This window comes from Rhinoderma darwinii, assembly GCF_050947455.1.
Source record: "Rhinoderma darwinii isolate aRhiDar2 chromosome 5 unlocalized genomic scaffold, aRhiDar2.hap1 SUPER_5_unloc_28, whole genome shotgun sequence".
Lineage (NCBI taxonomy): Eukaryota > Metazoa > Chordata > Amphibia > Anura > Rhinodermatidae > Rhinoderma > Rhinoderma darwinii.
This window is the reverse complement of record NW_027461785.1, coordinates 177,226-202,972: the sequence shown is the minus strand read 5'-3', so window position 1 is coordinate 202,972 and position 25,747 is coordinate 177,226. Positions and strand designations below refer to the sequence as shown.

Here is a 25,747-nt window from a genome sequence, read left to right as displayed (position 1 = left end):
CATCAGCCAGCGTATTTCCAGACCGATTTAACTCAGGGAGAGTCCCATCAGACACCTGGGCAGGCACTGACTCCTCAGTTCCCGGGGCAGCTGGGCCCTGAATCACATTAGACCTCATACTGCCAGGTTCACCTGCAACTACTTCCGCCAGAGTCCTAACCCTTCTGTTTTTAGCACGCTCTGGACAGTCTTTAAAGGCATGACCCACAATGCTGCACATGTTACACACAATTGGGTTTTTGCAATCCTTGGCCAGGTGACCGTCCTGATTACATTTGTTACATGTAACACCTTCTTGCGTACAATCTTCATGAACATGGCCATATCTTTTACATTTCCTGCAAAACACAGGAGGCTGGGGAAAAAATAAGTAGCCTTTGTCCCGGCCGATGGCAAAATTCCTAGGAGGGTATTTCACACCCAGAGGCCCTGAAGGATCCTCCTCAAATCTCACAAAGAATTTATGCTTCCCTGTCCAGAGGGATTCAGCATTTAACACCTGGTGAGAATAGCTGACGTAAGAGCAGTACTTCTTTAAGAAGGAAGTAATATCATCCACCATCACATAAGGATTGTACATCAAAACAACCAGTGGAACATCGTTGTTATATAAAACGGTGAAGATAAGTCCATCCAACCCAGGGTTTTGCAAGTTAGCATTAATTGCGGCATACAAGTTGTAACAAGCATTCAAACTTTTAAGAACCAAAGTGAAGCGATTACCTCTGGGATCTTGAAGACAAAGGATGTCGTTCCTACTCACGTTGAGGGTCTTGAAAATGACTTCATTCACCAGGTGTTTCAATGAAAAAAGGTCCTTCTTGTTCAAGGGTACGTCAATGCCAAATCCATTCTTGATCCGGGTTTCCCCGATCCCAGCGTATCGAAGCCTAGCTCCCATGATCGCTCGACAGTTGATCACCCAGCCTACCCCCTTATAGCAGCAGTTGGCTTAAGCCACCGAAGTGGCGATGCCAAAAGGCCAAGGGCATGACATGCTGACCTCCTCTTGACACGGGATCGTGCCAAAAGGCCGAGAAGCGATAACCCGAGCGGCCCTTGCCTTGCCCGAGCCTGTCCCATACTGCTGTTCACCCCTTGCAGCGATTGATTCAGCCTACTCCTAGGCAATTCCATGGGGCCCTGCAGGCTCACACACATTTACAGCTACTAAGCGGGAGGGAGGTGAATAAAGGCCGGAGAGGAAGCTACACAGGATTTGCTTCTTTTGCTTGCACCACAATGCAGTGCTGAAAGAGGAGGAATCTACATAAAAACGCCTTCCTGGCAACGCCCAAATGCCCTCCTGCCATGCAGATAAACACTGGCAGCGGCAGCAAGTGCATGCCCACAGCCACCCCTTGTTCCTTCACACCTTGTATCAGCTTTAATCCAGTCCAGTGCTGCCTGCTGAGCAGCACTGACCAACACTGCCTGGGCCCAGGCTTTTATCTATCTCTGAGGCCCCATTATGATGTCAGAAAGCTGGCTCTGGAATCCTGAGGGCTCCACTATGACACGTGCAAAGTTCCGTCTGAACTTTATATAAGACGGTGAGGCTCAGTCAGTCACTCAGTGTTGCCTGAGAGGGCAACACTGCAACAGCCGGCCGCCAGGCTGTCTTTTTTTTGCACATTTATTTGCCTCCAGGAGGCCACAAGAGGGAGACAAGGGACTGCAAAATGGAAAATAAGCATCCACCAACTTTACAGACAACTTCTCCTTGCTCCTACAACCTCCATCCTTGCACAGTTTGTTATTCTTCCAGGTAACAAAGTAACAAATCCAAATTGCTGCTCTCTTTGTAGGCAAGCAAGGGTTTGTTGCAACTGCAATTCTTACTTCTTCTTGAAATGTAGGGACGACAGTACATTCCATCACATCCATCTAGTGTACACAGGTAGGTCCATTGTGGCGGGTAGGCGGCTGGCTGCTTTAATGGCTGTTTGCTGTTCCCCTACTCCACTCCACTCCACTATTTGACTGTGGTGCTGCATCAATCAGTGGCTGGCTCAGGTGCAGCTCTTTAACTTACCTAGGAGGGAGGGCGGAGAGAAGACAAGGAAGGTGAATGAGCTGTTCCAATGTGAAATGCCGGAAACACAGAAACACAGAAGACACACACACACACACACACACACACAACAAGAGGTGGCAATGTATTCATTAATTGCATTTAATAAATGAGCTCATTATCACACATGACTGTACAAATGCATTGTCCAACAGGTGTTGAAATAATGGGATTAAAAGGGGAGATCCCATCAGAAAGACAAAAACAATAGCAAACACAAATAGCACTTTTGGAATCTGATTTTAGTCAACACATAAGGGAAGGGTGCACCGGTCCTGGAAATACTGCAATACCAGGTCAATGCGTGGAGTGGACAGAGCAAGCTCTATTTCCATCTCCCTGTTCTAAAAATCCATTTAATATATGGTCCCCAGATAGGGGACGTATCAGATATTAAACTGATAAGAACAGATTTTTTTTTTTTTTTTTTTTTTTTTTTTTTTTATTAAACCATTCAGGTTTTTTTGAATAAAACCGAGAACTGTAGTTGTTCAAACCACCTCTCTATTTTTCAAAAAATCTCATCACTCTGGTTCATTATTTTATTTTTCCATCAAATACAAGATAAATCAAACAAAATTCCTCAAACTAAATACCTCCATTTTAACATTCGCCATATCCCTTCCGCATCCATACCTCTTTCTAGATCCCATTTATAATAAAAATACAATTTAGCCAATACCATACTAACCACATCCTCCATCTCAAATACTTCTCTTTTATACACATTCAAATTCCTCGTATTCCACAATACCTCTTTCACACAAGTCAAAAAAATCCACAACACTCTATCCTTTTCACTACCCAAACTACACAAACCAAACAAGACAATTTCATACGTCAAACTCTTCAAACCAGTCAATTCTTCGCACAACCCACTCAACTTTTTCCAAACATCCTTTGCATGCTTACACGACCAAAACACATGACTCACATCCTCATCATCCCCACAACCTTCTCTCGGACACCTTTCAGATGCAACCAAACCTCTTCTTTTCTGAACACTCCTTACAGGCAACACTCCATGTACCGACATCCATAATAAATCTTTCTGCTTATTTGACACATCATACGTAACAATCTTCTTCCACACAGACTTAGACTCCATCGAATTCAAACCATTTACAGAACACATCACATTATTCATACACATACTTCTCACAACATTCTTTTCTCTCAAAAATCTCTCCATTCTTACATCCTCTAGCTGGAACTTTTTGATAAATTTTTCTACATACAAATACCACCCCGTGCACTGGAAAGCAATTGGTTTACATAAATTTCGTTTTTCCCAACTTAGACGCTGAATCACCGTTCCAGCTAGATATTTAGACATTCTGGAAGCCTTGGATTCCTTAAATAAAAGCTCTACAAAAAAACGTACACAATTAATTCCAATGAAAATCTCCAAATTTGGGAAATCAAGGCCTCCATTACGTCTGCTTTTCATTAGAATTTCTCTCCTTGCCTTCTCAATCCCGCTCCCCCATAGAAAAAGGAACAAAACTCTATTAACTTTTTTTAACATAGCAACAGCAGGAGGAAAAACCAGAGCAACATATAAAATCATAGGTAGAATAATACTTTTGACAATTAAAACCTTCCCCGAAAAAGAAAGATCCCTCATTCTCCACATTTCCAACTTTCGCACAATCCTACCACCTAACTCATCCCAACTTTCTTTCCCTTTCAGCTCATCATCAAACACAATACCCAAAATTTTCACACCATTCACCTGTTCCATATCAGAATCACACACTCGCTCATTACTGAAAAAAATTTTAAATTTGCTCTTACCCCAATTTATTTTAAAAGCAGACGCAATACAAAACATATTTACAATCAACTTCACTCTGGACATATCATACACTGAATCACACAATACACAAATATCATCCATATATCCCAAAGCTTTCACACGCTTTCCATCACACCCGGGCACCACCAAACCTTTCACAACCTTATCATTTCTAATCATTTGCAACAATGATTCAATCGCACAAATAAAAAGGATGGGAGACAACGGACAACCCTGTCGCACACCAGACCTAATACTAAATGATTCTGAAAAAAACCCATTCACCTGCACACAACTCTTTGCATTCGCGTATAATTTCTTCAACAAACTCACAAACTGAACCGGAAAACCCATTCTCTCTAACACTTTGAACAAAAACACATGCGCCACACGATCAAACGCTTTCTCAAAATCTAACGCACACACAATCACCTTCTTATTCCGACCCTTACAATCCTCAAGCATGTCCCGCACCAACGCCACGTTCTCATGCAATTTCCTTTTCGGTACCGCACATACCTGATCCTCATCAATTACACACCCAATCACATCTCTCATACGATTCGCAATCAGCTTGGCAAAAATTTTATAATCCGTATTCAGCAAAGTAATTGGTCGCCAATTTTCTAACCGTCTCTTATCTCCTTTTTTATGCAACAGAACTACCATACCCTTCTTCATCACATCACACATATTCGTCCCAGAAAACAACACTCTCATAACATCAATAACATCCTTCCCAATTATATCCCAATATTTCCCATAGAAATCAGCTGGTATTCCATCGATCCCTGGAGACTTATTTTTGGCCATACTTCCCACCACATCCTTTACTTCACCATCCATAATCTCACCAAGCAAAAGCTCACATTCACTTTCAGGAACAAAATTACACACAATATCCAAAAACTCATCATCGTCACCCAGATCACACTTCGTCACATCATACAGTTGTTTATAAAAATCAGACACCACATCAATCACATCCTTACCAAACACCTCTTTATCATCCTTATCCAATAACACATTCATACCACTTTTCCCACCACACATTTTTTTAAAGAAAAATCTAGTGCACTTCTCGTGATTATCTCTAACCTCCACCTTAGACCTAAATATTATTTCTTTCCCTTTCTCTCGGAACCACTCCTTAATATCTTTTTTTGTTTTTTCCAAATCGTGTCTTACATCCATACCCAAATTTTTACATTGTTGAAGGAACGTCATCCGCATATTAAAGCGTGAATATTGCAATCTTTTCCTTCTCGCTCTTCTATACCCTATCTGTCTAAAAAACCCACCAATCTTTTTTTTCACCCATACCCACCATTCACACACATTAGAGAAAGAACTTTTCTTCCTAACCCAAAACCCATATTTTTTCCCAAACCTAGTTTTTACCCTTTCATCACTCAGAAAACTAACATTCATCTTCCATACCCCTCTACCATAAAAGAAATTATTTATAACAAAAACCCCCAACAAACACTCGTGATCTGAAAACCACACTCTCTCCTGCGCATAATCTACACATTTCATTGCTGAAATAGAAAAAAAGAAAAAGTCCAGACGAGAATCCGTTCTTCCGTCATCGGCATGGTACGTAAATGGACCTGGTTTCCTGGTGACAGCGTCCTGCAAAGCAAAGTCCTGCAAAATTTGATTCCACAAACTTCCGGTAGCGTCCACATTAGACTCTGTGGATCCAGCTCGGGCCTGCTTCTCCAGGATACAGTTAATATCACCGACAATAATAACAGGAACTTTACCATGTAGAAAAAATTTTAAACTATCAAAAAGTGCCAACCTATCAGATTTCACAGCATGGCCATAGATATTGATAAGCCTAAACTGCCATCCCTTATAGGATAGTAACACACAGACACATCTTCCTTCCTGAATGATCTGAGTCTGTTTGATGACAAACTCATTATTTTTGAAGAGAATACCAATTCCATCATTCCTATTTGTGGAAGAAAAGGACCAAATTGCTTCCCCAAACTTCCATTCTTCTTTCCTAGGCATTTTTGATAAACCACATTCTTGTACGCAAACAATGTCACTGCCCTTAGAGGCCAAAAAGTCCAGGACTGCAGCACGCTTGTGAGCAGAGGAGAACACCCGTACATTTTGTGAGACAATCTTTAATCTCAAAGACATGCGGGCATAGTATGGTTAGTGGAAAAGCAAGCCATGAAATAGCCAGAACATATCACGTCCCAGGGAAATACATTGCTCTTTCCAGATTTGCCACATTGACTTCACTGAGGAAACCTTCCCCAGGAGAGCTGGGTACTTCTGAGGCCACCTCAGATGACTTAGGGCTACAACTAGAGTCACTGTCCAGCAATGAGAAAGGATTTGCATGAGCAGAATCTTCCAACAAACCAATCTTCAGTCTCTTCACCGCCTTTCCAGATTTCCCCCTTTTTGAGACAACTTTGTGGAAAATTTCCGCACTAGTGGCACTAGGCATCCTGGCCTCCTTCTCGTCCTCCTCCGATATTGACCACTCCACTTTAGCTGAGTCTTCCGTTTTTGACTCTGGGCTAGAGAAAGACAAAATTTGCATACTTGCATCATTATCAGGGTATGCACACCCACTAGGTGGCGCTGTGTCTTCACCTTCCATAGGTATAACCACAGGTGTCTCATCAACAGTTGGCTCTGCAGGAGGGACCACACCCAACTCCATGCTGTCAGTATGTGAGGTTAGAACCTCTCCTAATCCAGCTTTCCCAGGGTCCTGAGAAGCAGCCACAGAAACACTGCCAGCAGGCTCTGAAATTACATCAGAAGAGGCAGCAAGGGAACTTGTTGTTCTCACCTGTCTGCCCCATGTCCTTCTCTCTTGCCCTAAGAAGGGAAACACCTTTGGGCATTTTCTACAGGTATGACCAGGCAAACCACAAATATCACACCTGGATGGGGAAATGCATGCACTAACCTCATGTCCTGTTTCCTTGCAATTTCTGCAAACCTTGCCTTTACATGCATCTTTAGTATGCCCGTAGGAAAAACATGATCTGCAAAATGATGGCATATCTTGGTAGTAAAGATATCCCTTGTTCCCACCAATGGAAAAATTAGCAGGAGGATTCATCACTCCTCCAATACAGCTGGAGTCAGGTTTCAGCCTGACCCAGTACTTGATATCACCATTGAAAACTCCCCATAGGTTCTTCTGCTCCACACCTCCTCTAACATGGGTACAGTAGTGAGCTAAAAAGGCCCTGACCAGCCTTCTATCCAGAAATGGGTTATACATGTGGATGGTAATACATTTCTCCACTGCTGAGAAAAGAGGTAGCACTTCAATAGATTTTAAAGCCTCATGCATATGTTTCTCCTTGAGCAACTGAAAAACATTTAGACAGTAGGCGGCCTCAAAAAAGGATACGTCATACGTAGCAATATTGCTGAAAGCTTGGATACAGAATACCTCTACCAATGTGACTCCAGCCAGGTCCAGAAGGATGTTCTCAATGATGTGCCCAGTATCCACTTCTTCTCTCCTCTGCTCATTCACCACAAAACGAATTGTATTCCGCACAGCTGCCATCTTGATGAGGAATGCCCAACGGCACGATGATCGCTCCCAAAAACGTCGGAGAGGACTCCACGAAAGACCGAACCCCCGGCCCAGACCAGGCAATAAACCTGATCTGAGCCAAAAGGCCGAGAAGCGATAACCCGAGCGGCCCTTGCCTTGCCCGAGCCTGTCCCATACTGCTGTTCACCCCTTGCAGCGATTGATTCAGCCTACTCCTAGGCAATTCCATGGGGCCCTGCAGGCTCACACACATTTACAGCTACTAAGCGGGAGGGAGGTGAATAAAGGCCGGAGAGGAAGCTACACAGGATTTGCTTCTTTTGCTTGCACCACAATGCAGTGCTGAAAGAGGAGGAATCTACATAAAAACGCCTTCCTGGCAACGCCCAAATGCCCTCCTGCCATGCAGATAAACACTGGCAGCGGCAGCAAGTGCATGCCCACAGCCACCCCTTGTTCCTTCACACCTTGTATCAGCTTTAATCCAGTCCAGTGCTGCCTGCTGAGCAGCACTGACCAACACTGCCTGGGCCCAGGCTTTTATCTATCTCTGAGGCCCCATTATGATGTCAGAAAGCTGGCTCTGGAATCCTGAGGGCTCCACTATGACACGTGCAAAGTTCCGTCTGAACTTTATATAAGACGGTGAGGCTCAGTCAGTCACTCAGTGTTGCCTGAGAGGGCAACACTGCAACAGCCGGCCGCCAGGCTGTCTTTTTTTTGCACATTTATTTGCCTCCAGGAGGCCACAAGAGGGAGACAAGGGACTGCAAAATGGAAAATAAGCATCCACCAACTTTACAGACAACTTCTCCTTGCTCCTACAACCTCCATCCTTGCACAGTTTGTTATTCTTCCAGGTAACAAAGTAACAAATCCAAATTGCTGCTCTCTTTGTAGGCAAGCAAGGGTTTGTTGCAACTGCAATTCTTACTTCTTCTTGAAATGTAGGGACGACAGTACATTCCATCACATCCATCTAGTGTACACAGGTAGGTCCATTGTGGCGGGTAGGCGGCTGGCTGCTTTAATGGCTGTTTGCTGTTCCCCTACTCCACTCCACTCCACTATTTGACTGTGGTGCTGCATCAATCAGTGGCTGGCTCAGGTGCAGCTCTTTAACTTACCTAGGAGGGAGGGCGGAGAGAAGACAAGGAAGGTGAATGAGCTGTTCCAATGTGAAATGCCGGAAACACAGAAACACAGAAGACACACACACACACACACACACACACACACAACAAGAGGTGGCAATGTATTCATTAATTGCATTTAATAAATGAGCTCATTATCACACATGACTGTACAAATGCATTGTCCAACAGGTGTTGAAATAATGGGATTAAAAGGGGAGATCCCATCAGAAAGACAAAAACAATAGCAAACACAAATAGCACTTTTGGAATCTGATTTTAGTCAACACATAAGGGAAGGGTGCACCGGTCCTGGAAATACTGCAATACCAGGTCAATGCGTGGAGTGGACAGAGCAAGCTCTATTTCCATCTCCCTGTTCTAAAAATCCATTTAATATATGGTCCCCAGATAGGGGACGTATCAGATATTAAACTGATAAGAACAGATTTTTTTTTTCAGTTGGCTACCCCCTCGCGGGGGTGTCAATGATTTATTTATAAAAATTTCAATTTTACAATAAAACACATTTTAGTTACATAGATAAATACAAAGAATTTTTACATTGTAACAATAGTAAAATCAAATTTTCATAAAATTTTTGTAGAGGGACATGGGGCAAATCTTTATTTATTTGGAGTTCCAGTCAGTCACAAACCATTTATTTAGAAGGGTGGCATTCCTTTTTTTGTCTAGTAAAAAATAAATATACATCTCACTAAAACAAAGACCTAAAACATCATCAACCGATAAAACGTCGTGCTTAAAAAGGAGGATGTTCCTGGCCTTCCATAGAGCTTCTTTGGCGCAATTCATCGTCTTCCATGCAATTATCTTCTGACTCGCGGTTGGGCATCCAAAAAGTCCATATAAAATATCTTCATAGTTTAAGTCCTTTAGGTCTGCCATCTTCACCAAAAGAGGGAATATTTTTTTCCAAAATTGTTTTGCAAAGTCACATGTCCAAAAAATATGTCTTATAGTTTCCTCGGCCTGGCAGCCTTCCCTCGGGCAGACGGCAGACCTCGCGAATCCTCTTCTGTACTGGAATGCCCGGCATGGAAGACATTGATGAACGCAGCTCCAGGCCAGGTCCATCTGTGCATTAAAAAGATAAAACACATTAATCATTTTGAAAATAAAAGCACATCGTTGCGTATTAAAATTCTCTACATTGCTGACCGTCTCGCTCTCTCTCAGGTCTTTAATTATTTTCTTGCTGTTTTTAAGTTCGTTCACGGTCTTCCCTTTTAAATTGAAGAGAGCCACTATTTTTTCTAAAATTACGTAATTCGCTGGTAATTTAAAAGCGTATAGTGAGGATAAAATTATGTTGAACCAACCAAACCTCCGCATAAAAAACCCAGTATTAAAACGTAAAAAGTAAGACCAATAGTGCTCTTTAAAAAGGGAATTAAAACAGAAACTAAAGAACTTAATTAAAAGAAACCTATTAAAATCAGGAAAATCTTTGCCACCCTTTGGTTTGGACTTTATTACCGTTTCTCGTTTCAATTTCTCCATCCTGGAACTCCAAAAGAAGGTAAAACATGCTTTTGTTATTTTTCGTAATAAAACTGTTGGGGGAGGGAACACCATGCTTGTGTATAAAAGAAGGGGTAAAATGACCATTTTTATGATTAAAATTTTTCCCTCCATAGTGAGTTTCCTCATATTCCACATACAAATTTTATTGTTTACCTTCTGCGCCACCATGTCCCAACTTATAAAACCATTGTCGTGCTCACTGAAGGAGATACCTAAAACTTTAATAGTATCTGACACAGGAACGGGTACGTCTCTAAAAACCATGCTTCCTATGCTTAAAATATTACTTTTGCTGAAGTTTATTCTAAAACCGGAAGCACAGCAATAAAACTCAATTTGTTTTAGGGCTTTCTGAAGCGAGAGGGTGTCCCTACAAAGTATCGCCACATCATCCATGTACCCCACTGCTTTAGCCTCTATGCCGCCTCCCCCTGGCAGGGGGACTCCACGTATCTGTTTGTCCCGGCGTATTGCGCATAGCAGAGGCTCTAGTGCACATATGAAAAGCAGTGGGGACAAGGGACACCCCTGCTTCACCCCAGAGTTTAAAAGAACGTCCTGTGTCTTAAAACCATTTACTAAAATTTTGCTTGTGCAATCTTTATAAAAGGCTTTAATAGATAATAAAAAACCTTCAGGTATACCCATCCGCTCTAAAACCTTAAAAAGATAAAAGTGCGATACTCGGTCGAAAGCTTTTTGAAAATCTATGGATAAAATGGCTAATTTTCCGTTTCTAGATTTTGTGTCTTCAATCGCATCTTTTATTAAATTAATATTATCCCAGATGCTACGGCCTGGCACCCCACACACCTGGTTAGAGTGTATGATGTGGGGTACTATGGCTTTTAAACGGTTTGCGCATAGTTTTGCCATTATTTTGTAGTCACTATTCAGAAGGGTTATTGGTCTCCAATTCTCTAAAACTGCGATGTCACCTTTCTTGTATAGCAAGGAGACCTCACCCTTCCGCCAGGACTTAGGCAGCATCTTGGAATGAAAGACTTCGGTAAAAAGGTTTAAGAGATCATCTTTTAAAATATCATAAAATTTGACATAAAACTCGCTGGGTATACCGTCCGGGCCAGGAACTTTACCTGCTTTAAAACTCTTCACTGTCTCTAAAATCTCCTGCTCCGACAGTTCCTGCAATAAAAAATTCTGGGAGACAGGGTCTAAAACAGTGGTAATCTCCTTCAGCGAGTCACGCATAAAATCACGATCCACAGTTTTCACATTAAAAAGGTCAGTATAAAACTCATGAACTTTACTTAAAAGACCCTGTACATCCGACACCCCATCAATATTTTTAAGAATAGCTTTTTTATTGTTCATTTTCTTAAAAAAGTACCTGGAGCAGGTCTCGTTCTCTTCCACGTGTTGTATCCTAGAACGAAAAATAATTTCTTTGCCTTTCTGCTCCAGGCACTGAGCTATCTCTTTTTTTAAGTTGGTGATGTCGTCTTTTACATCTATCTCATGCTCTCTCATCTTGTACAGGGTCTGTAGGCGGGTGTTAAGGATTTTAAAAAAAGCCTGCTTCTCTCTGGCTTTTGCCACACTTTTTTTAATAAAAAATTCTTTTATTTTTCTTTTCATTTTCTCCCACCATTCAGTGATGGGAGCCCGTGTGTCTCTCACCCGCCTACTCTCTTTGTAAAATTCAATAAAATCGGTAAAAACCTGTGGATCATCTAAAAGGGAAACATTTAACTTCCAGGACTTTTTACTAATAATGTTATTAAAATCACGCTTTACATAAAATGATAAAAGCTTGTGATCAGAAAACACATTGGTTAAAACTTCACATTTAAAAGGCAGTAGATTCTCGTTACAAAAAATAAAATCTATCCTGGAGCTACAGGTGGCGTTGCTCCAGGTAACGCCGGCTTCCTCTGGACTGCTCCTGTTACATTCTTTATAAACGTCTTTTAACTTAAAATCACCCACCATATCTTTGAGCAGTCCAGAGGTCTTATCATAGTTCCTGCTTGTAGCACTGGTAAGCCGGCGTTCCCCTCTCAGGATACAATTAAAATCACCTGCGAGGATAAAAGGCTCAGTCGTGTTAATAAAAAGAGGTAAAATCGCTAACATTTCTTCTCTTTTATTTTTGTCAGGTGAGCCATAAAAATTTAAGAACTGCCATTTCACACCGTCAATAAAAGCCTTAACCAATAAAATACGTCCTGGAAGAATCTCTTGGATAAAATCGATTAAAACGTTTCCCTTAAAAAGAATGGCGACCCCTGCTGATCTGGACTCGTTAGATCCAGACCAGACTGATGGACCATACTTCCAATCCTCTTGGTATTTATGGTACTTCATCATATGGGGAATGCCGCACTCCTGCAGGAAAAAAACAGAGGCTGCCAGGCCAGCTAAAAAGCTGAAGAGAGCAACCCTTCTAACTTTGGACTTGGCGCCCCTCACGTTGAGGGAGATTCCCTTTACTTCAGACATTGTGGAGATTAAAATAACGTCTTGATTTTAAAATAATAAATATTCGTGGAACTTAAAATCAGACATTTCCTCCACCAGCATTACCAGAATTCTCGTTTGCGCTCATATCCCCACCCTCGTCCGAATCGCCTGCAAAGAGGGACGAAAAGGGAGAGGAACTACCTTCACTGAGAGCCGTGCCAGCAACTCTTATCTCGTACAAGGGGAGCCCACTCTCGCTTAGCGTCACCTGGGTCTCAACTGGGTGACCACGTAGGTCCATTTCGGGTGGGTCCCCCAAGGGCCCCGCCTCTCCCCCCAGGCTCTGTTGACGCCGTCTTAGAGGGGGAGGTTGCGCACACGGCGGGGTGTCCGGTATCTGGGAGGGAACAGTGCCCACCCTCCTCACCAGGTCAGGCGAGGAGGTGGTCCTAGGAGGAGCCCCACTTTTCTTCACGGATGTGTCCATCTGCTCCTCCCCTGATTCCCTCCTACCAGCACGCTCCTGTTTTCCCTTTTTTCGGGGACCCACCGCTACCCAGTTCTCCTGCTCGGAGTCAGACTCCTGAGACCCAGGTACAGGAGCAGGCCCGGCACCCACTGGACAACCAGCCCTCTGGGATGCCACAGTATCATTGGTGGCCTGCTCCTTTTCCGCCTTCCTCTTAGCTTGCCTTTTATCTTTGGCGCTGGGCTCCATCCTTTCCTCAGAGGTTGCTGGCTGCGAGGCACCCGCTTTGGCTCCATTATTCCGCACCACTGAAGCCCAGGTGCCTCGCTGCTCCTTCGCGGCCCCGGCATGCTCCTCTCCCCGGGGGTGGGACTGGTCCGCTGGTGGAGCACGTGGGGGCGCCTCGGGTTGCTCATATTCTTCGCCTCGGTACCTATGGGGACAAGAATAGTACAGATGACCAGTTTTTTGGCAAAAATTACATTTTTTCTCTTGTGAGCATTCTCTTATATTGTGCTCTTTGCTTCCACAGTTTCTACAGGTGACATCGCAGTTAAAACTGGTATGTCCATAGGTACCGCAGGCCCTGCAGAAGTTTGGCATCCCTGAAAAATAGAGGTCGCCATTCACATTTCCAATTTTAAAACGAGCCGGTGGTAATCTCGTTTCTTGGGTGGAGGGGTCCTTTATCAAAGTCACTAAAAACTTCCACTTGACGGTCCACACTCCACACTCGTTCATAACTCTCCCCAATAGTTTGACGTTCTTGAAGTAGGCAGCTAGAAATGCTGCCACTTCCATATCCTTCACATATGGGGAGTACATTTTAATCACAACGAGTTTGGTAATTTCAAAGGCATGTTCTATTACCTGGACTCCCGCTACCACGAGTTCACCTTTTCTCCTCTCAGCTCGGTCCATGGCATCACGGAGGATTCCTTCTCCCATAAAGGTTACATCAAATATTCCTCGTTTCGGGTAGTCCTGGATAGCCAAAATCTCGTTTTTGTGGACCGCCAGTAGTTCTTCCAAGATCGTGTTGACCAAAAATTTCACGCCACGTGGACCGCCTCCACCCTCTGCCACGATAAATCGGGCAGAGTTCTTTAGCCGGGCATACACCGGCACCGCATCTGGCTCGCCTGCCATTTCCGTGGCCAGGCCGAACCGCACAGCAAAATGCTGCGCCCTATGGGGTCCTGAGACGTACCAAAGGGCTGGGGGGGGGATCGCAACTCGTTGCTCAGGACTAAGCCTCTCTCCCAAATAGCAGCACGGGGGTGAAGTCCAGGCGAACCTGGACGATCCCCCGAGGCCGAGAGAGAGGGTACCTGAGCACCTTCTGACTAAAAACCTCCTGTATAAATACACTTGGTCTTAGCCAAAAGGCCGAGAAGCGATAACCCGAGCGGCCCTTGCCTTGCCCGAGCCTGTCCCATACTGCTGTTCACCCCTTGCAGCGATTGATTCAGCCTACTCCTAGGCAATTCCATGGGGCCCTGCAGGCTCACACACATTTACAGCTACTAAGCGGGAGGGAGGTGAATAAAGGCCGGAGAGGAAGCTACACAGGATTTGCTTCTTTTGCTTGCACCACAATGCAGTGCTGAAAGAGGAGGAATCTACATAAAAACGCCTTCCTGGCAACGCCCAAATGCCCTCCTGCCATGCAGATAAACACTGGCAGCGGCAGCAAGTGCATGCCCACAGCCACCCCTTGTTCCTTCACACCTTGTATCAGCTTTAATCCAGTCCAGTGCTGCCTGCTGAGCAGCACTGACCAACACTGCCTGGGCCCAGGCTTTTATCTATCTCTGAGGCCCCATTATGATGTCAGAAAGCTGGCTCTGGAATCCTGAGGGCTCCACTATGACACGTGCAAAGTTCCGTCTGAACTTTATATAAGACGGTGAGGCTCAGTCAGTCACTCAGTGTTGCCTGAGAGGGCAACACTGCAACAGCCGGCCGCCAGGCTGTCTTTTTTTTGCACATTTATTTGCCTCCAGGAGGCCACAAGAGGGAGACAAGGGACTGCAAAATGGAAAATAAGCATCCACCAACTTTACAGACAACTTCTCCTTGCTCCTACAACCTCCATCCTTGCACAGTTTGTTATTCTTCCAGGTAACAAAGTAACAAATCCAAATTGCTGCTCTCTTTGTAGGCAAGCAAGGGTTTGTTGCAACTGCAATTCTTACTTCTTCTTGAAATGTAGGGACGACAGTACATTCCATCACATCCATCTAGTGTACACAGGTAGGTCCATTGTGGCGGGTAGGCGGCTGGCTGCTTTAATGGCTGTTTGCTGTTCCCCTACTCCACTCCACTCCACTATTTGACTGTGGTGCTGCATCAATCAGTGGCTGGCTCAGGTGCAGCTCTTTAACTTACCTAGGAGGGAGGGCGGAGAGAAGACAAGGAAGGTGAATGAGCTGTTCCAATGTGAAATGCCGGAAACACAGAAACACAGAAGACACACACACACACACACACACACACAACAAGAGGTGGCAATGTATTCATTAATTGCATTTAATAAATGAGCTCATTATCACACATGACTGTACAAATGCATTGTCCAACAGGTGTTGAAATAATGGGATTAAAAGGGGAGATCCCATCAGAAAGACAAAAACAATAGCAAACACAAATAGCACTTTTGGAATCTGATTTTAGTCAACACATAAGGGAAGGGTGCACCGGTCCTGGAAATACTGCAATACCAGGTCAATGCGTGGAGTGGACAGAGCAAGCTCTATTTCCATCTCCCTGTTCTAAAAATCCATTTAATATATGGTCCCCAGATAGGGGACGTATCAGATATTAAACTGATAAGAACAGATTTTTTTTTTTTTTTTTTTTTTTTTTTTTTTTTTTTAACCCTCAGAGGTAAAAATATAAGTTCATTATATTTTTTGCACCTCAAACACTTTCACCAAACGTACACTCTGTATTTAGTGCGTTTCTTTAAGCTCATCATCGGGTCAATGATTTTTCTTTTTTAAACATATTTATTTACATTTACAATTAAACAAAAAAGGCATACAATCCCATCACCTTAGTCTAAACCCTTCACTCCACCCACCATTTATACTTTAACTACATACCTCCACTTCAAAAATTTCCAAATACCCTCTGCATCTGCTTCCCCAAACCTTTTCTTGTCCGACAAATATACCACATACATTCTATCCAAAATCATCCTCAAACACCCTTCTACCGTCACTTCCTTTCTTCTAAAGACATACAAATTCCTTACATCCCACAAAACTTCTTTAATGATTGCTAACATAATACACCACACCCTCTGTTTTTTCCTATCTAACATTCCCAACCCAAACATTATTACCTCAAACGACAGTTTTTTAACCCCAACCACCTCTTTACACAAAGGACTCACACCCTTCCACACTTCCTGAGCCACATCACAATTCCAGAATAAATGTAAAATATTTTCACACCCTCCACACCCCACTCTAGGACATGCTTCACTCCTCCCAATCCCACGATTTCTTTGAAACTCTCTCACAGGCAACGCTCCATGCATACTTTGCCATACAATCTCTTTCTGTCTATTTGTTATCCCATCCGTTTCCAAACTCTTCCATACTCTCCCTACATTCGCCCTTCTCACCATATTTATAGGACACTGCACTTCTTTTCCTTCAATACATCTCAACATCTCTTTTTTATTTCTCAACACATCACCCTTCCCCAACAACTCATAGCTTTTCAAAAACTTTTCCACATAAAGATACCACTTTGGACATATAAGTGCATACGGCACTCTTAAATCTCTCCCTATCCATCCTAATCTGCATAACACACTCCCACTCAGATATCTTACCATACATGCAAATTTCCAATCACCTCCCATCATCCTTCTTACTGCAAACACACTATTCACTCCCAAATATACCTCAATATTAGGAAACCCCATTCCCCCATTCTTTACACTTTTCCTCACAGTCTCTCTCTTCACTCTCTCCATCTTAGAACCCCAAAAAAATACCATCAGCACTCTATTCAATCTTCTCAGCATCATATACCCTGGCGGAAAGACAAAAGCAACATACAACAAAATTGGTAAAATCACACTTTTAATCACAAGAATCTTCCCAGCAAAAGACAATTCTCTCAAACGCCAGAAATTCATTTTCTTAATAATCTTTTTACCAACATCCTCCCAACTTTCATTCCCATCCAATTTTTCATCAAATTTCACCCCCAAAATCTGAATCGCTCCTTCCACACATTTTACACCTAAATCTTCTCTACTCCCAATGTTGCCAAACCTCTTCCATTCACTCTTATCCCAATTTACTCTAAATGCAGATGCCCCACAGAACAAAGCAACTAACAATTTAGCACGCCTTACCGCAGCATCGGATTCACAAATCACACACACATCATCCATGTATGCTAATACTTTTACTTCTTTCCCACCACAACCAGGAATCTTCACACCTCTCATACATTTATCCTTCCGAAACATCTGTAATAAAGGCTCAATCGCACAAATAAAGGCAATCGGAGACAGGGGACACCCCTGCCTCACACCGGAACCCACACTTATCTCACCACCAACCCATCCATTAATGAGAATCTTACTATACACATTCTTATACAACACTCTTACAACATTCACAAAGTCACTAGGAAAACCCATTCTTACCAAAACTCTAAATAAAAAATCATGCGCCAAACGATCAAAAGCCTTTTCAAAATCAATTGACAGAACATTCAATACTTGTTTCCTCTCCATGCTATCCCATATCACATCTCTCAGCAAACACAAATTCTCACTAATCCTCCTCCCCGGCACTCCACACACTTGCTCCTCCCCAACCACCTGACCAATCACATCTCTCATCCTATTTGCAATCAGCTTAGCAAACACCTTATAGTCCACATTCAACAAAGTAATCGGCCTCCAATTTTTAACATCATTCACATCCCCTTTCTTATAAATCAAAACCACCACCCCACTTTTCATACTTTCAACCATCCTACCATTCTCCCACATAAATTTATAAACTTGCACCACATCATCCTTAATCACGTCCCACATTTTTATGTAAAATTCCATCGGTAACCCATCATCCCCTGGAGTCTTATTCACAGCCATACTATCCAACACTCTCTTTACTTCATCCTCCTCAATGTTTCTCATCAAATTTGCATATTCAATTACTTCCACCCTATTTTCAATCATACTCACCACTTCAGCCTCCAAGTCCCTATCAATCTCTTTCACTGCATACAATTCTTTATAAAAACTTTCAACCACAGGAAACACTGCTTTTCCTTTCACCACCCTTCCATTTTTATCATACACTCTCACCAAATCCTCCTTTTTCCCCACTACTTTTTTGAAAAAATACCTAGAACATTTTTCCCCCTTTTCCAATTTATCTAATTTTGACTGATACATAATCTTTCTACCTTTTTCTAACAACCATTCCCTCATCTCATTTTTCACACAATCAATCTCCTCATCCACACTCCAACCTCTCTTTTTAACCTTCTGGAGAAAATTCAACCTTATATTATAACATTCATACCTCTTCCTTCTCTCCACAGCTTTCCTATAACCAACCTTTCTAAAAAACACACGTGTTCTTTCTTTAACCCAATCCCACCATGTTATTATATCCACAAAATCACCTTTTTTCTCACACCAAAACCTATATGTATCCACATATTTTCCACAAACACTCTCATCATCCAACAAACTCACATTCAATTTCCATAAACCCCTCCCACTCCCACAATCCTCATCCCAGACCAACTCACACTTAATGCACTCGTGATCAGAATATCCTACCTTCATTTGCATATATCCCTTACCCATCACCCCCTTAGAAACAAAAATCATATCAATTCTACTACTGTGTCTCCCACTATCCGCATAATAAGTATCTACTATAGGGTTAACACCACACAGGTGCACTACATCCCTCAATCCAAAATCAGTGAGTACAGACTTTAGCACATTCCCAGACACATCCAAATCCCCTCTAGTATCACAGTTAAAATCCCCCACCCACACAATATGTTCCCTACCTGGCAAAAACAGTTTAATTCTCTCAAACAACTCCACTCTCTCTTCCTTTTTTGCAGACGCATACACATTAATTACACGCACATTCACACCACATACTTTTATAACCACTAACAGGCACCGCCCCTCCTCAATCACTGTGTAGCTACAAACCTCCACCCTGCTACTCCTAACCAAAACCCCCACACCATCATTTCTATTGTGACTAGAACATGACCATATTGCTGCACCAAAACCCCACTCCTCCTGCTTAACTATATACTCTATCCCACACTCCTGCACACAAATTAAATCTGCTCCACTGAAAGACAATTCCTCCAAAATGGCTGCTCTCCTGGCCCGGTTTTTAAACACCCGGACATTGGAAGACAAAATTTTAAACGACATTTTATAACTGCCCTAGGCAGAAAAAGGTGAAAAAACACAAAGCAGAACCCTCAAACTTTCCGGGTTAAAGGCCCGGGAGAGTTTTCTTCACTAGTCTCATACTCCATGTTCGGCTCAAACAATGCCTGAAAGGCGTTCGCCGTCTCCACACTTTGCGTCTCCACCACTTCAATTCTCTGTTTTTTTGGAAAGTTCCCCACTCTCTGTGGGCGAAAAGACATCTCCACTTCTCTCACTGGACTCAACACTCCAGAGGAAGACCATTCTGATATCCTCTGAGATTCTTCTACCACAGGGCTTGGCATGTCCTCAATGAAAGTTTCCTCAATTGCCTGCACCTGCGTGCTATCTCGCTCAGCCTCAGCCAATATTGCATCAAGGATTTCTTTCTGCCTTTGCTCCTCCACCTCCCTTTCTATCCTTAACCTCTCATTGGCTTCCTCTTGCTTCTGGATATTCTTCTGTCTCTGTGCCTCTCTTTCCTTTTCCTCTTTCTCCTTTCTCTTCTTGCCCACTGGGCAATCTCTATACAGGTGCCCCACTTCACCACACAAATCACACGATCGGGGTTCCGTACATGCACCTGCCTCATGTCCAGCCATCTTACAATTCCTGCACACCTTCACCCCAGGGCAGCATTCCTTAGTGTGACCAAACTGGTGACAGAACCGGCAAAATTTTGGCATATTTTGATAATACAAATATCCTCTATAGCCAGCAATGGAAAAGGACAATGGAGGGCTCTTAACTCCACCAATACAATCCGGGTCCAGCTTAAACTGGACGAAAAATTTATAAGTTCCATTAAACACTTTCAATGAGCTGGTCATTTTGGTTCCCCCTTTCACACTGGTGCAATATAAACTCAAAAAGTTCTTGATTAAGTCCAGCTGGGTAAATGGGTTGAAGACATGTACAAATAGTACCCTCTCTCCCATAGCAAATAAAGGCACAAAAGAGACATTTTTCAAAACCTCACAGTTAGCATTCACTTTTAAGGCTTCATAGAAATTTAAACAGTCATTTTCTTCTTGAAAGGACACATCATACAATCCTTGCTTTCTGTTTTCTTGCACACAGAATAATTTATAAAGAGGGATACCTGCCATGTCGACCACCAGCTTCCTTCCAACAAATTCAATGGTGTTCTTACCAGAATCACTTGGGTCTACCTTAATTCGAATGGTTCTCTCCACTGGTGTTGTCCTTGCTGCATCCATGCTGACTATACCTGCCGATCCACGATCACAGAACGATCACCACTCTGGTTCCTCCCAAGGGAAAACCCGCACCCCCTGACCAAGACCAGAGCAATAAACTCTGATCTTAGCCAAAAGGCCGAGAAGCGATAACCCGAGCGGCCCTTGCCTTGCCCGAGCCTGTCCCATACTGCTGTTCACCCCTTGCAGCGATTGATTCAGCCTACTCCTAGGCAATTCCATGGGGCCCTGCAGGCTCACACACATTTACAGCTACTAAGCGGGAGGGAGGTGAATAAAGGCCGGAGAGGAAGCTACACAGGATTTGCTTCTTTTGCTTGCACCACAATGCAGTGCTGAAAGAGGAGGAATCTACATAAAAACGCCTTCCTGGCAACGCCCAAATGCCCTCCTGCCATGCAGATAAACACTGGCAGCGGCAGCAAGTGCATGCCCACAGCCACCCCTTGTTCCTTCACACCTTGTATCAGCTTTAATCCAGTCCAGTGCTGCCTGCTGAGCAGCACTGACCAACACTGCCTGGGCCCAGGCTTTTATCTATCTCTGAGGCCCCATTATGATGTCAGAAAGCTGGCTCTGGAATCCTGAGGGCTCCACTATGACACGTGCAAAGTTCCGTCTGAACTTTATATAAGACGGTGAGGCTCAGTCAGTCACTCAGTGTTGCCTGAGAGGGCAACACTGCAACAGCCGGCCGCCAGGCTGTCTTTTTTTTGCACATTTATTTGCCTCCAGGAGGCCACAAGAGGGAGACAAGGGACTGCAAAATGGAAAATAAGCATCCACCAACTTTACAGACAACTTCTCCTTGCTCCTACAACCTCCATCCTTGCACAGTTTGTTATTCTTCCAGGTAACAAAGTAACAAATCCAAATTGCTGCTCTCTTTGTAGGCAAGCAAGGGTTTGTTGCAACTGCAATTCTTACTTCTTCTTGAAATGTAGGGACGACAGTACATTCCATCACATCCATCTAGTGTACACAGGTAGGTCCATTGTGGCGGGTAGGCGGCTGGCTGCTTTAATGGCTGTTTGCTGTTCCCCTACTCCACTCCACTCCACTATTTGACTGTGGTGCTGCATCAATCAGTGGCTGGCTCAGGTGCAGCTCTTTAACTTACCTAGGAGGGAGGGCGGAGAGAAGACAAGGAAGGTGAATGAGCTGTTCCAATGTGAAATGCCGGAAACACAGAAACACAGAAGACACACACACACACACACACACACACAACAAGAGGTGGCAATGTATTCATTAATTGCATTTAATAAATGAGCTCATTATCACACATGACTGTACAAATGCATTGTCCAACAGGTGTTGAAATAATGGGATTAAAAGGGGAGATCCCATCAGAAAGACAAAAACAATAGCAAACACAAATAGCACTTTTGGAATCTGATTTTAGTCAACACATAAGGGAAGGGTGCACCGGTCCTGGAAATACTGCAATACCAGGTCAATGCGTGGAGTGGACAGAGCAAGCTCTATTTCCATCTCCCTGTTCTAAAAATCCATTTAATATATGGTCCCCAGATAGGGGACGTATCAGATATTAAACTGATAAGAACAGATAAGGTTTCAACAAAGTTTTTTATTGGCAAAAATAATATATTTTACAGACTTTTTTTTAAAATTGAAACCACAAGATAAAATCAACAGCATAATACATGAATATTCATACATTTAAATGAATACAAAAGTAATAATAATAAGACCATTAATACAGATGTTATAATAAAAGTACAGAACAATAGCAGGATAAAATTTATACAGGGCATAAAAGACATAAAAGAATAAAACCATTTTTATTTACAATGTTATGGTATTCCACATTTGCAAACACCACATGGATGTTGCTTCTTTTACCCCTAGCTGCTTTTTGTCCCTAAGATAATAAATATACATTTCACTTAGGGCATATTTCACACAATTTTTAACGTCAATAAAATCATGTTTAAAAAGCAGAATGTTCCTAACCTTCCAAATGGCATTCTTAAAACAGTTTAAAATGATCCAACAGACCATTTGCTGTTTAAAACTTGGGCAGTTAAAAAGACCATAAAACACGTATTCAAATTTAAGATCTTTAAGACCGCAGGCCCATTTCAGCAATGGGCCTACCTTCCTCCAAACCTCCTGTGCATATGGGCAGTTCCAAAACAGGTGCATTATCGTCTCGTCGTCACCACACCTGTCTCTCGGGCACTTGGCTCTCGCCACCAGTCCTCGCCTATGCTGGAATTCACGAGTAGGGAGGCACTGGTGAACGATTGCCCAGGCAAGGTCCTTGTGCACATTTGCCATAAATTTCCCGAAAACGTTCCGCCACACCACCTTGGACCTTGCCTGTGAGAAATTTGAAACTGCCAGTGTATCCTCCTGCCGCCTACAGGAGAGTGACACTTTTTTCTGGTCCCCCAATATGTCAGGCTCCAATTCTTGGAGACCTAGGAGCCTGACAGTTTTTTCGAGCACCGCATATTGTTTTGGGGGACACAGAAGCACAGGAGAATTCAAAGGGACACGAAACCATCGTTTAAAAATCATGCCCGTAGCGTACTTTAAAAAGTAGCTAAAAATACCATCAGAATTATACATTTTAAAACAGAAGCAAAAGTATTTAATGTAAAAGAAGTTAAAAAGGTTAGGAACATCTCTCCCGCCATTGTCCTTACATCTGTACATAAAATCACGTTTTAGTTTTTCCATTTTGGAACCCCATAAAAACATAAAACAGATCCTGGTCACTTTTTTAATATATAAAATTGTTGGAGGGAAAACCATAGCTACATAAAGCATTATGGGTAATAAAACAGATTTAATTATTAAAACTTTTCCCTCCATGGTGAGATTTCTCAAATTCCACATTAAAACCTTTTTTTCCATTTTGGCAATTACTGAATCCCAATTGGGTCTCCCATCGTTTTCTTGATTAAAAACAATTCCTAAAATTTTTATCTGATCCTGCTGCATGTTAACTCCTGGTGTCACAGAGGAATCCCATACACCAGTATAAAAACAGTCACACTTATCAACGTTTAATTTAAAACCAGAGGCTTCACAAAAAAAGCCGGTGTTCCTCAATGCCCGTCTCATAGAAGCGGCGTCTGGGCATAGGACGGTGGCGTCATCCATATAGCCTAGGATTTTTACCTGGTTCCCCCTTCCTCCAGGTATGGGCACGCCTCTGATGACTTTATCATCTCTTATTAGGGTGAACAGAGGTTCTATGGCACAAATAAAAAGGAGCGGAGACAACGGGCACCCCTGTTTCACCCCTGATAAAAGAGGAACACCTTTAGTTAAAAATCCGTTGATAGAAATTTGGCTAAAACAGGATCGATATAAAAGCTTAATACGTGTTAAAATAATTTCAGGAACAGCCATCTTTTTAAGAACCATAAAAAGATATTCATGGGAGACCCGGTCAAAAGCCTTCTCGAAATCTAAGGATAAAATAGCAAGGCTTTGACCCCTTTCTTTAAAATACCAAATGATGTCACGTAAAATATTCAGGGACTCAGTAATTGACCTCCCAGGTACCCCACATACCTGGTTTGGATGGATTAATTTATGAATAAAAGGTTTAAAACGGATTGTTATTAGTTTAGCTAAAATTTTACAATCAACGTTTAAAAGAGTAATAGGGCGCCAGTTTTTTAACTGGTCCCTCTCACCTTTTTTAAAAATTAAGGACACAATCCCCCTCCTCCAGGAAGGGGGCAGCTCTTCAGTAATAAAAACTTCCTTATACAATAAAAACATGTCATTCTTTAAAATTTCCCAAAAAGCATGATAAAATTCGATGGGCAGACCATCTTCCCCAGGAGCTTTCCCATTAGAAAAACTTTTAAAAGCAAATAAAAGTTCCTCCAAGGTAATATTACGGGATAAAACTTCCTGGTCTAAAATATCTAGCTTGGCATCAAGGGAATTAAGAACATGTTCTAAAAAGGAAGGATCAATATTTTTCTTGTTAAAAAGAGATTGGTAGAAATTAAAAGCAGAATTTAAAATGCCGACCATAGTGGTTTCTCCTTCAAGGTTTAAAATGACATCTCGTTTATCCATTACCTTTTTGAAGAAGAACCGGGAACACTTCTCGCCATCCTCGAGGTGCTTTACATGTGAATTAAAAATTATTTGTTTCCCTTTCTCTTCTATGGCATATTTTATTTCAGCTTTAAGATTTAAGATATCATCATCAACATCCATACCAATCTCCTTCAATTTAAAAAGTACATGTAAACGTTTATTAAGAACATAAAACCATTGTTTTTTCTCTTTTGCTTTCTTCTTACCTGCTCGAATAAAAAAAGCTCTGATTTTGGGTTTAATGCCCTCCCACCAGTGTAGCATAGGCTGACTGGGCGCTCTATGGGACTGCCAACACTGGTAGGTCCGCACAAACTCCTCTTTAATGATGGGGTCCTCCAGGAGTGTGGTGTTTAGTCTCCAGGGACCCCTACAAGCTTTTTGCTCTCCCTCTAGCTCCAGGTGCACTGAAAGGAGCTTGTGATCAGATAAAATATTTGTTAAAAGCAAACATTTTTTGGGAATAAAACTATTAGAAGTGAAAATAAAATCAATTCTGGAGCTCACTCTTCCATTGGACCAGGTGGGGCCTGGGTCCGCAGGCAAGAGTTCCCTCCAGCAATCTTTCAATTTAAAATCACCAATAAAATTCTTGAGCAGGTAAGAAGTACGGTCAATTTTTCGATTAAAATCCCCACCCTGGCGGTGTTCTCCATCTCGCACACAGTTAAAATCACCACCCACCAGCAGGGGGGTAGACCCAACACAAAACAATGGTAAAATCTCTAATAGTTCTGCCCTCTCCTGTTTGGTAGGAGGGGCATAAACGTTTAAAACACGAATTAAAGTTCCATTAAAAAGCAAATGTATTAAAATAGCTCTGCCGGGCATGATTTCAGTCACTGTTTGGATGGAGATAAAACGACCTCGGCAGAGCAATCCAACCCCCGCAGAGCGACAGTCATTTCCACCAGACCAGACTGAGGGGCCTAGTTTCCAGTCCATCTTTAAATCTTGATATTCCAAGTCATTAGGGATTCCA

At 42.7% G+C, this 25,747-nt stretch overlaps 3 non-coding genes and 1 pseudogene across 3 annotated transcripts; all 4 read right to left on the bottom strand.

Moving 5' to 3' along the window:
• Positions 1-2,333: 2,333 nt before the first annotated feature.
• On the bottom strand, positions 2,334-2,528 carry LOC142689208 (U2 spliceosomal RNA). The gene has a single exon (XR_012858183.1). It is a non-coding gene; the product is annotated as a U2 spliceosomal RNA (small nuclear RNA).
• A 6,326-nt stretch (positions 2,529-8,854) lies between these two features.
• On the bottom strand, positions 8,855-9,051 carry LOC142689211 (U2 spliceosomal RNA). The gene has a single exon (XR_012858186.1). It is a non-coding gene; the product is annotated as a U2 spliceosomal RNA (small nuclear RNA).
• A 6,637-nt stretch (positions 9,052-15,688) lies between these two features.
• On the bottom strand, positions 15,689-15,898 carry LOC142689154 (U2 spliceosomal RNA; annotated as a pseudogene).
• Positions 15,899-22,088: 6,190 nt separating this feature from the next.
• LOC142689129 (U2 spliceosomal RNA) lies at positions 22,089-22,280 on the bottom strand. Its single transcript, XR_012858135.1, has one exon. It is a non-coding gene; the product is annotated as a U2 spliceosomal RNA (small nuclear RNA).
• Positions 22,281-25,747: the final 3,467 nt, after the last annotated feature.